This window comes from Lissotriton vulgaris, chromosome 2_1 (genome assembly GCF_964263255.1).
Source record: "Lissotriton vulgaris chromosome 2_1, aLisVul1.2, whole genome shotgun sequence".
NCBI classification, from domain to species: domain Eukaryota; kingdom Metazoa; phylum Chordata; class Amphibia; order Caudata; family Salamandridae; genus Lissotriton; species Lissotriton vulgaris.
This window is the reverse complement of record NC_141687.1, coordinates 462,541,174-462,556,060: the sequence shown is the minus strand read 5'-3', so window position 1 is coordinate 462,556,060 and position 14,887 is coordinate 462,541,174. Positions and strand designations below refer to the sequence as shown.

At 43.6% G+C, this 14,887-nt stretch overlaps 1 protein-coding gene across 1 annotated transcript in view; it reads left to right on the top strand.

Moving 5' to 3' along the window:
• The first annotated feature begins 5,826 nt into the window (after positions 1–5,826).
• The window catches only part of OSGEPL1 (O-sialoglycoprotein endopeptidase like 1), a 277,221-nt gene continuing 268,160 nt past the window's right edge, over positions 5,827–14,887 (top strand). The window contains exon 1 of the mRNA XM_086955363.1: positions 5,827–5,902. The gene's annotated coding sequence lies outside the window, so the exon portion shown is untranslated. The remainder of the gene's footprint in view (positions 5,903–14,887) is intronic.

The window sequence follows — 14,887 nt, the reverse complement described above, 5'->3', positions numbered from 1 at the left end:
CCTGGCCGTGTTCTTTTTATTCGTTTTCTATGGGCCAGCGCAGGGACCCCCTTTCTCTTTTCTTGACATGCTTATCTGAAGGCTTTAATTTCCTTTGCAGTTTAACTTATTTAACTAATGCCCGTATGTGGGTTTGGCAGTGCATTTTACGATTTTGAGAGTCTTTACTACCTATTTGTGTTTCCTCTATGATTTTGTTGGACTCCCTGGTGGTTTAGACTCCCTTCAGTAGCTAAAGTTGTAGATCTAACCTTTGCTCTCTGGATGAATTGTAGGTTATAAGATGGCTGCTGAAATCGGCGGATGTCTTCCTCATAGTGTTTTCAGTCCTTCCTCTATGTTTGACAATTTGACGTCCTCTGATGCGTTGATGCGTCTTCTCGCGACCCTTAAATTAAGCGCCAGATCTTTTCCATCTTGATGCTGTGGATTGCGGAAATCTCTGGAACACGCTTTTGCCGACTGGAGAACTTTCATTGTGTGCATCTATTTTTCCCTCGGGTGAGTCTGGCTTTTGTTTGGTGGGCGGGAAAGCGGCACTATGGTGGCCTCCCCGTAACTTACTTAGTCTATGGGTGGCTTGCCGTTGTTACTTTTGAAGAGACTTTCCGTTAGTTCCCTGCACTCCTTAGGTAACTCCCTAATGATTCTGTGGGGCCCATTTTTCTTCGGTTAAAAAATAATGTTGTTTCTTTATCTGCCAGCGGTCCTACGCCATCGCATTTCAGTGTATTATTTACTATGCACTCGATATTCATCCATGGTGCTCTTTTCTTTTGCCTCCGTTTTGGATGCATTTTTACCACTTTGCGAGAATAACCGTCTATGTTTCAGATGTAGGCCCAATATTTTCTTGCCCCTTTGTACATGAAATTCCCTTAACCTATTTGCCTCTACCCCAGGGCGCTTAACTTTATCTTCTGAATGTCTGGAGGTCTATAGGTACAGTGTTAGTCTTTCCTTGCATTTCTCACTAAATTGCGTCCCTTAGTTCGAGGTGTAGTTATGCGTCCTAGTGTCTACTATTATACGCTGACCTAGACGTTTTCCATCATTTTTTAGAAACTTGACATGTTAGTGTGAACTCTACCTACCTGAGGAGAGTGCCTTCTGAACTATCGGCGTATCTTATCTCCATACTCTCGACTCAGCGCCACTCGACAGGATTCATTCTGGCTGCTACCTATAAAAATGGCATTGACCCCCTATGGTAGGTTCCCCCCATTACCGAAATTCTCTCTCTAGGGACTCCCTTGGGGTTCTTTCTGAGTGCTCTTATGCCACTACCTTTTTTCCCCTCAGAGCTCATCTTGAAGCCTTTTCCTTGAGGACCCCATTATGGTTGGATTCCTCTTGAAATCTGGCATGCCTACATTTATGATTGGTATGGACCACCATGAGATCTATAGTCTCTTGTATGCATGCCCAACTCACGTTGGGTGTTGAATTTAATTGTACACACTATTTTTGTCCTTCACCACCTCACAATTGTCTTGGGTACCCTATGAGTTTTTCTATTCCTAGCCTTAAACTTTCCTCTCCTCTTTCATTCAAGTCCCAACTCACTATTGTTCTCACTTCACACGTGTAATTTCTGAAAATCTGTATTTATTTGTTTCCCTTCTTTCCCTTTATTCTTGGCTTAATGTGCATCTTTATTTCACTTGATGTAAACCTACTTTGGTTGCCTTAGTATATAAAATTTCAGGCTGTTCCAGTCCTCTACTACTGTTTAAATATTAGACAACTTTCGTTCTTTCACCCTCTGAACAGCTATGTTTCTCAATTTAATTGATCATTTATTGTTGATTGTTTCTGAACTGTATATATTTTTTCTACATATAGTCTGTCCCACTGTGAATTGTACATCTCCGCCCTGATGAAGGTGTAGCCCCGTCCGGGGCCCAACACCGAAACGCGCGTTGGCGTTTTCTCATCCGGGGATAAATTGACTGATCTCTTTTCCATCTCCCAGATGACTGTTTTCCATCTATTATTAATAGATCAGTCCATGGGTGTTATGTACTTGTGTATTTGTTGCCTGGTTGTGGTATGAAGTGTATGTAATGTTGGTATGTATGATGGTATGAGAGTTTTTTTATGATCTTGGTATGTGGGGCTGTATTTGTGAATGATCTGTTTTTTTTTTTAAAAGCCCCATGTGGTTTGATATTTATGTATTGAAAAAAGCTTTTGATATGGAATAAAATCTTTATATATTTGATATCATGTTTTGATTTGATTAATTGAGGTTCGGGGGGTTCTAAATTTATCAAAGTACCTCTATGTGAGGCCTATATTGAATCTGTTTGTCAGGTATCCTTTCCTCTTTGTATTTTGTATTCTCCCCATTTACCTGCCGTTAATTAACTGTGGGTCCCCCTTCTATTTAGTACATACGACCATCGGCTTCTGAGATCTGATTCTCATATAGCCCTGTCTTTTGGTGCATAGGTTTGGATTTTTGCTAATGCCTCTGAGCCGCACTTCCCCGTGTGCGTTTCGCGGGCGGCTCACCATTAACTTCCACCAAAGATTTAGAAGAGCATACCGTACATTCCCTTACAGCTCTTTTGGATCTGGTAACGGGGTCACCTTGGACTGTACAAGTCGTAGTTATAGGTTGGGCTAAGGATGGAACGGGAGATCAGCTCTATTATCTCCGAAGTAAAATTAACTAACAAATCCTGGACTTGACTCCTTACCGGTTTTTGGGGTAGGTTCCGGTTGCTTACATGGTCCACAGTCACCACCTCCGATATAGAAATGGAATGATTAACTGTCTTCCCATCAAAACTTATGACTGGAATATCAGAGCTTAAATCTCCAGAGTTTGCTGTAAGCCCATCGGAGATTTGGCCATAAATAAGCCTCCCAGCGAGGACTTTTTTGCCTGAGTATGTGTCCAAGGAGAGTCAGTGAGCTGGATTTCATGTGTCAGAACCTACTCTGCCCTTGTCAAAAACACATCCAATGTACCCACAACCCCACCCCCTGCCCGCACGCCTGTGACCTTGCGCCTGCTCATCATAGCCTGTGCCTGAAACAATATGTAGCACAAAGTTCTAGGCGGTCAAATGTAATAACACGATATACAACAAACGTTTATAATAACCTTGTATAGCAGCAGATGTCCGATTTGCCTTATACGAGTAAGAGGGGTGGCCCAGCCCTGCCTCCTCCTGTCTCAGATGGGCTCAGATGAGCCTGCCCTTGGCCCGGGCACACTCGCGCGCGTCCCGCGCGGCGGGAGCCCTGACCCGCTTTTGAACGCCTCCTGGCGTGTGCAAGGCGGTGCGAGGCATGTGCGCCGCTAGGGATGATGGGGGATGTAGTACCGGGGTCGTTAGCAGCGATGTGACCCATCAGCAAACAGTGTCCCCAGTTCTCCGGTTCTCCAACTCCTCAGCAGGTGATGATGTGGGCAAAATAGCAGCAATTGACAGGCGTCCCGCGCTGCAGGACCCTTGGCCCCCTTTTGAACGCCTTTCTGTACTTCCCTTGCCTTTTTCTGCACCCCTCTTGCCTTTTTCTGCACCCCTCTTGTCTGTTTCTGCACCTCTGTTGGTTTTTTCTCCACTGCTCTTGCTTCTTTCTGGGCCTCTCTTGAAAATGTGTGTACCCCTCTTGTCTCTTTCTGCACCCCTCTTGCCTCCTTCTGCACCCTCTGTTGGTTCTTTCTGCACTGCTCTTGCTTATTTCTGCACCTCTTTTGGCTGTTTCTGCAATTTTCTTGCTTCTCAAACTTCTCTTGCCTCTTTCTGTTCTCAAATGGGAAGTGCAAGCTGTCAAGTTTAAAAATCTGTGTGCTCTCGTGACACAGGAATATATGTCTACATGTACTCTTAGTTGTGTTCTACATCTGAAGATGGTAGCTTAAAAAGTGGCTAACTTCTCCTATAGGTGGTCAAATCTTCTCAGTGCTGCTCTGTCATTCGGTTGCACAGGCAAGAGCTCCTCAAATATACTATTGAATGCCCATGTGCTGTGTATTATGAACAGAAAGAAATGTATACACATTTTTGTACACAAATTTACATAGTATGCTGTTTGAAACACAGGTATTCAAGTATTTTTATGTTTATTTTTATGTAACATGTCACTAGGTAGGAGGAAGCAGAGACACGCATTTATATCTTCACAAACTTGGTCAAACTTACATCAGTGATATGCCTAGGGTTGCTGTTTCATATTTGGTAGGCCTAACATTCTGAGCAAACAATTAATAGTGAACCTTCAAGAGAAAAGTGAGGTTTAAGACAACTTGGGAGAAGGATTAGTGATTAGGCTACTTTTTATTAGTCTGTTGTAAGGTACAGTCAAAGGAGGCCTGTTTCTGCACCTCTGTTGGTTCTTTCTGCACATTTCTTCCTCTTTCTGGACTTCTGTTGCCTCTTTCTGCATTTCTCTTGCTTCTTTCTGCACATTTATTCCTCTTTCTGCATTTTTATTGCTTCTTTCTGCGCCCTTCTTCCTCTTTCTGCACATATCCTTCCTATGTAAGTGCAGTTATAAATTAGCCTTTAAAAACCTTAGAAATTCACAAAAAATAACAGAGGTTTCAGGGACTTTATAGTTAGTATCAGCATGTAAAAAAAACCTAGTAATTCACTCAAAAAAACCACAGGTTTCAGGGACGTTATAGTTAGGAATTAGCATATATAAAACCTTAGAAGTTCACTGAAAAAACAGAGGTTTTCAGGGATGTTATAATTAGGATTTTTTTTTTAAAACCTTAGAAATTCACTGAAAAAACCACAGGTTTCAGGGACGTTATAGTTAGGCTGACATTTCACTCATACAAAACTAGAGAAATTCGGCTGTTATAATTAGCTGAGCTAACTATAACTCGAGCCCCTGCAATGCACTTGTCATGACCCCGTCCCCGAAGTGCCCACTGTCTTGACTTCGTAGCGCCCATAGCGCCAAGAGGAGGTTAAACACTTCAGAAAACCCACCCCTGTCCCGTGCACCCTGCACGCCATAGTAGTATATGTTTGATTTATTAAAGTAACCTTTTTCACCGTACTGTATGCTTGATGATGTATCAATGTAAACTACAGTTCATGTTCATGTGTAATAATTATAGCATGCGTATTGACTCTTGGTTGAGGATCGGCAGTGGGGAGGCTCCGTTGCGAGTAGACCGGCTGAAAAAGAACAATCGGGAAACGCACGCAGAGAAAAGGTGCGCGATGCGTCTCATCGTACGTTCGGGTGTGGCTCGAGTATAAATAGCCACACCCGACGCTTCCTGACGCTTTGCCTTCCTCCGCCTGCCAAGAAGACTCACCTCAGCAGCCTCCACAGACTTCGACGATCTGGCAACGCCCCACAGTCATTCCGAATTTGAGAAACCTTCATCTCCTTGCTGCAAGAAAAGGAAAGAATCTTTAAAGCTAAGTGAACTTTTTTTTTACTTTGTCAAAAGGCGCCCAATGCAAGCAAGCAACAAGTTATAGAGAAAACAGAACTTACCTGAACAATTCGAAGAATCTTGGTAGATTCCTGGCAAAGACGATCATTGACATTTTTTGATTTCCTTAAAAAAGAAACAAGAAGACTTTGAGACTTAATCAAAGAAAACCTTGAGAAAGCACATTTAAATGTTATGTTTAGATAGTTGTTTCTTTTGTTTAGTTATTTTCATATACAGGTTGTGAAGACCTTGAAAGAGTCGAGAGAGTTTACTGAGTAAGTGATACAAGGTACTGGTTGTCATATCATGTGGTGCATCTTGACATAGAAAAAGAATCAGTAACTTATTCTTACATTTGATTATTTACTTAGGAGCACAGCTACTACCAAATGACACCTTAAACTCCCGAAGACTATCAACGCCAAATACAAGACTCTTCACAATGACAACACGGACGCCACGCCTAGCTTCTAAAAGTCGCAGGTAGGCTCTCTTAGAGTTCAACAAAGAGAGAATTACTGTAGGCTTAGATAGTTAGCTGGACTTAAAAAGAGAGTTTAAATTACAGAAGTTTTCTCTGTCGCTTCGCAGGTCGACAACCAAGGAACACGTGGCGTCCCCCATCCGGCCGTCCTCCCTAAATTCTATTTAATTGCCTTAGTGTAAAATTAGATCACAGGGCGTTGTCTAGGCTTACTGTCCCAGCATCACCATATTCCCAGCTTCCAGAAAGAGGCAGGTTTGTTAAAAAAAAAAGACAGCATTTTTTGCATTATTCTGAGTGGTCGTTAATTTTTCCTATTTTTTGTGGTTTCAACCTACTTGTACCTTGAGGCGGAAACAGATGTGAAACCCAAGGGCAAAACTTAAAAGCTGTACATTTCTGAAAAATAGACACAATACCAATGTAAACAATAGATCATTTGTATAGATCGCTCTTGGTTTCCCAAAGAAACAGATCATTGAAGAAAAAAAATGATTATAAATATACAACTAGGTGAAGTTTTAATCTGTATTTTTTTGGCCCAAAGGCCGATATACAAAAGTAATATACCCAGAGCCAACAACTGACTGTGTCTCAACTCATATGGTAAAGTGTAAAAGGGGGTGTGGAAAAAAAGATAAATTTTTTTATTGTGCCTTAAATACTGATTTAGGAATGATGGTGATTTGTACAACTCTAGGGTTACACATACTATAACGTGTTTTATCACGCATTTTGCAAAATGCGTTCTTTCTTGGACACTGCCTTACATTTGTCACACAACCATGGAGAGGAATTCAATTCACAATAACAAATGCTCTTATGTTCTATATTCCCAAACATCTCCTAACTAAACTGGCTCTCTCCTTATTTGGATGTGCCTAGCCCCTTTAACAGGAGAGCCCCCAAAATGCAGTGTAGAAACATCAAATGTTCACAATCAAAGCTTATGCATTTTAGTGATGTGGGTAACAGCTGACACCTTTGGAAACCTATTAAACTTAGACATTTCTGTAAACTAGACACAGTCTTGGGTGGTTTTACTTGCATGGAACTCACTATGTTTTCTTATCCAGAATGGTCTAACAGCCTCAAAGTTTGGCAAAAATCACACATTTTCCTCACATTTCTTTGAGGGGGAATTTCCAGAGAGATCCGCAGAATTCCTACCACCAAGGGTTCAACAATCCCACTAATAAAAAAGGCATGGTACTTGTGTGGCTGGGCTTACTGACTGCAATAGGAACGGATCAAACCTGGGAGTATTTATAAACCATTTTCATAGTATTGGTCCATGCCAATATGCCTCTTCCCCACACCCTTAAATAAACAACTGTAGCCTTGTGTTTAGTGGGTGGATCCCTACTTGGTTATCCCAGCCCTGAGGTGATTCCCAAGCAGAAATCCACTTGAGAGAAATAAAGGTGGGAAGGGGACGTTGTTCCCTTTCAAGCGCTACCTCGCTTGTCTTGATCAGTGCTCCAGAAACCTAGTTTCTCCCCCCAAGGACCGTCTAAAAGTTAAACCGGTCGGTTCCTAAAAGATGTTAAACTCTGAAATTAAAATACATATATGAATAAAAACAGCTCGGGACAAAAGTGAAGCTCTTCCCTTGTGTCCTGACTTTATTGTTGAAAAAATACTTCTTATACTTGTGCCAGAAGGATTTTATCGCCCATCGCTGTGAACGAACCATTTACACCAACTACACTACAAAGGTAACACAGTGGATGTGACAGTTCATCCACTGCATTGAACAGGTTAAAGATGCTCTGTGTTCTGTGGGTCATTGCATGTGGAGATTGTTCTCCTTACTGTAGGAGTTTGCATAAGGAGGAGCTATAACAAAAGGAGGGGAGAAGAGGGATCGGTTATGGTCCAAAAGGGCTGAGATTACCACTCAAGGAGAGTGAGTGGAAGGTCCAGCCGCAGTCCCAAGCCCTGGGATTGCGGACAACAGAAAGGAGGCTGGGCTGTTCCTAAAAGAAGGAAGGAAAGGGCGGTCACAAAGGTGCGAGGGGCAGTGTTCAATGGAAAGCTAACCCTGGGTATCCATTTTGTTGGATATAATGGCCTCACACACCCTTGCAAGTGTCATGCTTCATCATAGGCAATGCTCCTCGTTGGGTAGGCGGTGCAATACCCAACGGGCACACCTCAAAGAGGGGCTCTTTATCGGAGATCTTTTATCCTACTGCCTATGGGTGAAGTGTGGGTGAGGGGCCAGAACAGAGTAGACGGTGTGGGTGAGGATAAAATGAGGCACAAGGTACCGGAAAACAATTTTATTCTGGTGGTCCTCTGCCGCAAATAAAATAAAGATTAGTCTGCGCTCACTGGAACTTAAGTTTCCAAATACGAGACAGTACTAAGATGTGAAAGGTGTGGTCAACATGTTTCTCGCTTAAAGTTCATTGACATGCGATTCTTCAGGACCTATTATATATCAAAACTACTATCTACAGAAACATTACCTGCAAAAGTGTTAGTTTACAAAAGCACACAAATTGTACTACCTGTTTAACCTCATAGATGCTATTAAACATTCCTCCCCAGTGCTGCGCTGTCCATTGGAACTAGTGCTGAATGGACGTCCAATGGTCGTGCGCAGCACTGGGGAGGTAGTGCTGCCGTCGGCCAATGCACAGAGGCAGCACTTAAGGGGTTAACACCTGCTCTTGCCTAAATTGGGAGACAAAAGAGACCGTTACCACAGGTAAGTGACAAAATGCATTCCATGTAGTGACCGTGAGCAGAAAGTGACATAGTGACATACTAGTGATAGGTGCAGCTAGTATGTGGGTAAAAACCAAAGTGGCAAATCCAAAGTTGGATGTCTAAAAAACAGTAAAAACATTCAATAGCAGCATTCATTCCTGGCAGGGTATCTAGATTAGCAGGAGCAATTTACTCCTGCTAATCTAGCCACATACTATCTGCACCTATCACTAGTATGTCACTATGTCACCTCATGACTGGTGAAAGGTCCTGCCCAAGTACCCAATAAAAATCAGACACCTTTTACACCTAAAACGCCGGGATTAAATCCCTCGGGGGAGGTAAAAAAGGGAGCGCGGCCTAGGCGCCCCATTCATCTTCCACCGGAGGCGTCCCCCTATACGGTTATTCTCACTGGGGTCCCAGAGCTATCCGATGGTACAGATGAACCATCTTGGTCTCTTCAAAACAAGGTTTTGCAGTGGCTTAGCCTAAACAGGCACCTACAGCCCGTTACTCAAGTAGAATCTCTACAGTCCGCAGAGTAACATGGATCGGGGACGAACGTAAAACAATACAAGGTGACTGTATTATAGTAAACTGTGACGATCCAACTACAGTTGACTATATTAATTCCTGGCCATCACTGGAAAAAAAGGGGGGAATTGATGCTCAACGTCTCTCCTTCTTTTACCCCCCAGTGAATAGCTATCAATATTTCCCTACTTCAAATCGGCAACAAGCCCCAGAAGGGTCCTGGAATTATGTGGGTAATAGATATAGAAACAGGAGCAGGGAGTGGCAGGCCCAGTCTTGGCACCCAAGCAGAGTTGACTTTCCTATGGAGGGATGGCGGGGTTTTCCAACCAGAAATCGCTATGATTGCCTGGAAATGGTTGATTGACCGTTAGCAAACCCAGATAGCATAAACCAGGTCCCTAGAGTTTCTGGCGTTCTATCCAGTCCTGGAACACAATTAGACCCGACCGAAGGCTAGACTATTTTACAATTAATCCCGACTACACTAAATGCTAACGAGGTCAGAACTACGTTAGATACTTCTACTGCCTATTCCAATACAATGGTGGATAGATCCCCGGTGGTTTCTATCTGTACAAACGCCCTTAACTTCCACCAGATCAAGGACTCTGACCACTGGATAGAGACCGTGGTCTCTTCGGTGTGTTCGCTCACGCGTGCACCCGACCTCTCGTCAGTTGAAACCTTACCTCCTCAGCCAAAAGAACCTCAGCTTACTACTAACCTGAGCTTTTCAATCTTGTATTGGAATGTTGCAGGTTTACGTACAAAAATTACTCTGCAGCCGTGGTTAGACACAGTAAATGAGCATCAGATAGTCTGCCTTCAAGAAACGTGGTCAACTACTCCCTATCATCTAGTTGGTTACAAAACATTTCACATACCAGCTAGTCAGGGTGTCTCGGGTAGACCAAAGGGTGGACTGGTAGTTTATGTTGCTAATACTCTGTCTCCCACAACGATATGTAGGTCTAAAGAAGAGCCAAGCTATCAAATTTTACAACTAACCTTTAATAATAATAGTACCTACTTCTTGGTTAACTTTTATAATAATCTTGAAAGAATGGATTGTATAAATATCTTCAATGAAATTACCACTTTTTTAATAACTCAGCGCAATAAGCTTTCGACAACCCCAGTATATGTGGTCTGGGGTGGCGATTTTAATCTCCCACTGTGCACTAATTATAAAAATGGAAACTGTGGCCTACTGGAGGAGCATGGTAGTCCATTGTCTCACTTTGCACACACTATCTGCGGAAATAGTCTAAATGAGTGCCTCTTTTCATTAGAGCTTGATTTCGCCAATGATCTTGTAGAACCTTCAATTGACTTTTCACCAACTTTTCACGGTAGGGGGCTGTCAAGTACCATCGATTACATCATGTCCTCCCAGAGTATGAAGGGTCCAGTGGCAGATTTTCGAACCGGGTCTGATGTCAGTAGTGACCATTTTCCCATTAGCGTCGTAGTTGTACCAAAAAATGTTTCTTTACAATCTAACATCACTAGTTTGTTAACACAAAATTCATTAACTATGAAATAGGTGAATGGCTACTCCTTTAAATGGGCAAAGATAGATCCAGCCGTAATCACCGGGAGGGTTCTTGCAAAAGCCAGACCCTGGGTTCTTGACTGCTTAGCACCAGATTCTACCCCCCAAACAATCATGGCCAGTTTCCAGAAGATCTTGGCGGTAATCAGAGAGGAGCTCATAGGCAAACACAAAAATAAAAAATGTACAACTGAAAGATGGCTTAACCCGCAGTGCCGTAAGGCACTCTCCAATCTAAAGGCAGCCCTCCGCAGAACTACGAGGGACACTTTGGAAATTTCCAACTTAAGGAAACTTTACAACTCAACCAGAGTGGAACGCAGGAGGGAAATTAAGCAAAACCTCTGGTCACAACTACACGACAGCTGTCATAATAAAGACAGCGTCCTTTTTTGGCGTGTTATTAGATCTCCCTTTCTGGCTGACTCATCGACGGGGCAGCATTTAGATGTCGCAGTGTCAGCAGCTGAATGGGTCACCCACTTCTCAAAAATTTTTGGGGACTGTCAACCTGAGCCTCTCGGGGAGGACCGGCGTGGAGGAAGTAAGTCGGGGAGTAGCAGCTTCCCGATTAACATCTACTTCGACCATGCAGAGGTTGCCAAAGCCCTTAAAGCGTCAAAATCCGGCAAGGCACCTGGGCCTGACGGTGTCCTGCTGGACTTTTTTCTACACAACTTTGACTTGTGGTCTCCACTCCTTACCCAGGTCTTGGCGGCAGCAACAACAACCGGGCTGATCGAATCATGGTCAACATCCATTTTGCTCCCTATCTTCAAGAAGGGCAACCGTAACGATCCCGCCTGCTACAGGCCTATCTCCCTCCTGGACTCCATGGGTAAAGTTGCGGGTCGGGTGGTTTTGGAACGACTTCAAGCCTGGGTCCAAACCAATAACATCATGACCGACCTGCAATACGGATTCCAGGAGGGTCTTGGGACCGTAGAGCAGGCCTTGATCCTTGCCCTCCTGATTGGGAAGTACGTGGGAGCCAAAAGGGGTAACATCTTTCTCGTGTATGTAGACCTCAGTGCAGCTTTCGACTTCTTGCACTCCAGACTATGGGCAATCCTTAGGGACCTTGGGGTGGACCCAGCCCTCATTGTTTTCCTGCGAGAACTTTACTCCGATGCAACGGCGTGTGTCAGATTTGGGGTTAACGGCGACCTGTCCCCATCTTTTTCCATCACAAAAGGGGTCAGGCAGGGCTACGTACTGGCTCCCTTCTTGTTTTATCTTTATACCAACGGCCTTGAGGTGGCCATGCTAGAGGGGAGCCAGGATCTACCTCAGATTAATCACCGCCCAATTCCAACACTGCTATACGCAGATGACTCGGTCATTTTTGCCAGAACATTGAACCAACTGCAAAAACAACGTAATAAATATTGTTCTTTTATGGGCTCTCTTGGCCTTAAAGTCAACATAAAAAATACTTTTGTTATGCACATTGGCCCCAAAGTCAAGAATCCCAAACCAATTTTTGCTGAGAAAACAAGGCTGGAAAAAACATCCGTTTACCCGTATCTAGGTATACTGGTGGACGACACTCTAAGTTGGAGACAGGACATAGCCAGCAGAAAACTTCTCTTCCAGCGAGCAACAACGACCCTGGTCTCCTTTTCCAGGAAACTCAGTAAACCAGCTCCCACGGAACTGCTTAAGATTTACTACGCTAAGTGTCACAGCGTAGCCACCTATGGCGCGGGAGTTTGGGGATATGGTCCAATAGATCCTAACCAGATGATAGAGAACGGGTTTGTCAAGTATTTGTTGGCGTTCCCACAAAGTGCGCCAACATATGCATCCCATAATGAGCTAGGTATGGACTATGTTATTGACACCATTCGCTGCCAACCTATTCTTTTATGGCACCGTGTATGGACAAAAGTCGAGTGCCATCTAACGCGCTCTTTGATCATGGACTGTATGGACTCAACAAACTGGCAAAAAATTCCATGGCTAGTTTATGTGGGGAACTTCTTTAGAGACCTTGGTCGCAGCTCCTACTTCGAGGACCCACCTAGTATGGAGGATATCTCGAGAATGGCGCTAAAGAAGATGTGTTTGGGACACCTAAGAGAACTACGTGGCTCAATTGAGATCTTAAAACCCTCCAATTCCCAAATCCGTGCAGTCCAGACTGATATAGGCATGCAACCGTACTTATCGTTTCACCTGTTCATCCACGAGAAATATCTTTTGACAAGGTTTCGCTTCAACTCTTTCTTTCGTTTGGTTTCTTTTCCACAAACACAGAGCTGGTCGAATGCCATCACGAACTGCCCTTGTGATGGTGTATTCCCCCAGTCAACAATCCACACTATCTTGTTTTGCAAATTCTATAAGTTACCACGAAAGTCCTGGATTCTACCACTCCTCCGTTTAATTGGCCTAAGGTCTTGTCACCCAGCATTTATGTTTCTACAGCTCCTGGACTCAGAATACTTTGCAAAGTGCATAGTTACTTTTTTAAAAGCTCGTATTACGAACCGTCGTGCTCTTGGTTAATCTTTTTACAAGTTCACATATTTTATTCCTACGTATGCAACTGTTATCTTCAAGTTTTATATTTGTTCTCGTCGTATATTTTATTTAATCAATCTTAATTGATTTTTTGATTTTTGATTCCGTCAGTAATATCGTTTGATTCTTTATGTATTGTGGAAATTTTATTTTTTGTTTTGAATTTTCTTTTTATTAATTCATTGTCATTTTTCTGTACTTTTTATGGTTGCAAAACAAGTGGTAACCGAATAAAAGATTATGAAATGAAATGAAATGACTCATTCTCACATTCACCCATTCACAGGCCACACGTCCAAAATCATCAGTCACTGAAGAAACACCTTCATTAAAAACAAATAACATATATGCCAACTTATTTTCTGCTCTTCAAATGCCAGCATGCTTTCTATCTTTGTAAAAACAACCTACCCTTTGGAAGAAGATATTAGAAAAGGTTTTCAGCAGCTGCATGGTATGCCTTGGCGAATCACACTCCACAAAGTAGTGCCCCTTTGACAAAAATTGCTAGGAGTAAATGACATTTTTGAAAGGATGGCAGTGTTCATGGAAGATGGCCAGAGGAGGTACATGAGTCTTTCAAAACCGGATGTGGTACTTGGCTACCACCTTTACCTCGTGGACCACCTCCACTTCAGAACAGCCTGCTTTCTCGCCAGTCCTCAAATGAGGGCCGATCAGAGAAGTAGGCTCCCCACTGGCATTCCTATTAGCCTGGATTCTCAATGCTGACCACCTCACAGGTTTCTCTAACTACCAGCATGCTGTTGTAGCTTTCTTAGACTCCCTCCCCACCCTCTCAAGAAGCATTCTACCAGGAGGAACCCTTTTAACATTGATGGAAACTTTTTCATGATTCTTGTCAAGCAACAATAATATATAGGTGCTTTTCACAAGTATTTTGATCCATGAGGGCAGTGTTGTCTTTAACCCCCTAACTGTTGAGGTGCTGTCACTGTCCTGAGAGGGATAGCCTTGGGGTACCGGGTAGCATGGTCTACCAAGACCAGGATGTACCTGTTACCCAAGGCTGTCTTGGGATCCAGTGGCCCCACTATATCCATCCAACCTTTTGAAAGGGGTTTCTACAACTGGAAAATGTGAGAGAGGAGCCTTACACTTCCTCCCAATCTTACCACTTGCCTGGTAAGTCTGTCAAGACCTACAATGAGCATCTGACTGCCTTCGTACTTGGGGCCAAAAGAAGCAGGAGCCAATCCTGTCAAGCATCTTGTCCTGCCCCAAATGTCCTGCCAAAGGCATGTTGTGAGTCAGACCCAGTAGGAAGGTCCTGATGTGCCAGGGTATCACCAGCACACAGGCTGACCCAGGCTTAGCACTCTTAGGCTCGCTGTAGTGACCATTCTCACAGTTAATCCAGTGTGATCCAGACTGATCACCAGCTACCTGGTTTGCAGCCTGCTGCAGCAAATCCTCCAGAGAAGGGCATTCCTTCTGCTCCCTGCAAAATTCTTCCCTGGTGGGACCACCTTCTTGCTGCCTATGAGTCAGCTCAGATAAGTCACACAGTTCAGTTACCTGCTCCCCGGGTGTCCCCCTAAAGGTCAGCCTCCTCCCGGACCTTGGAAACCTCAGAGGCGGGTTTCCTGTGCCACCTGCTCTTTCTCTTGGCAGGAACCCGGGC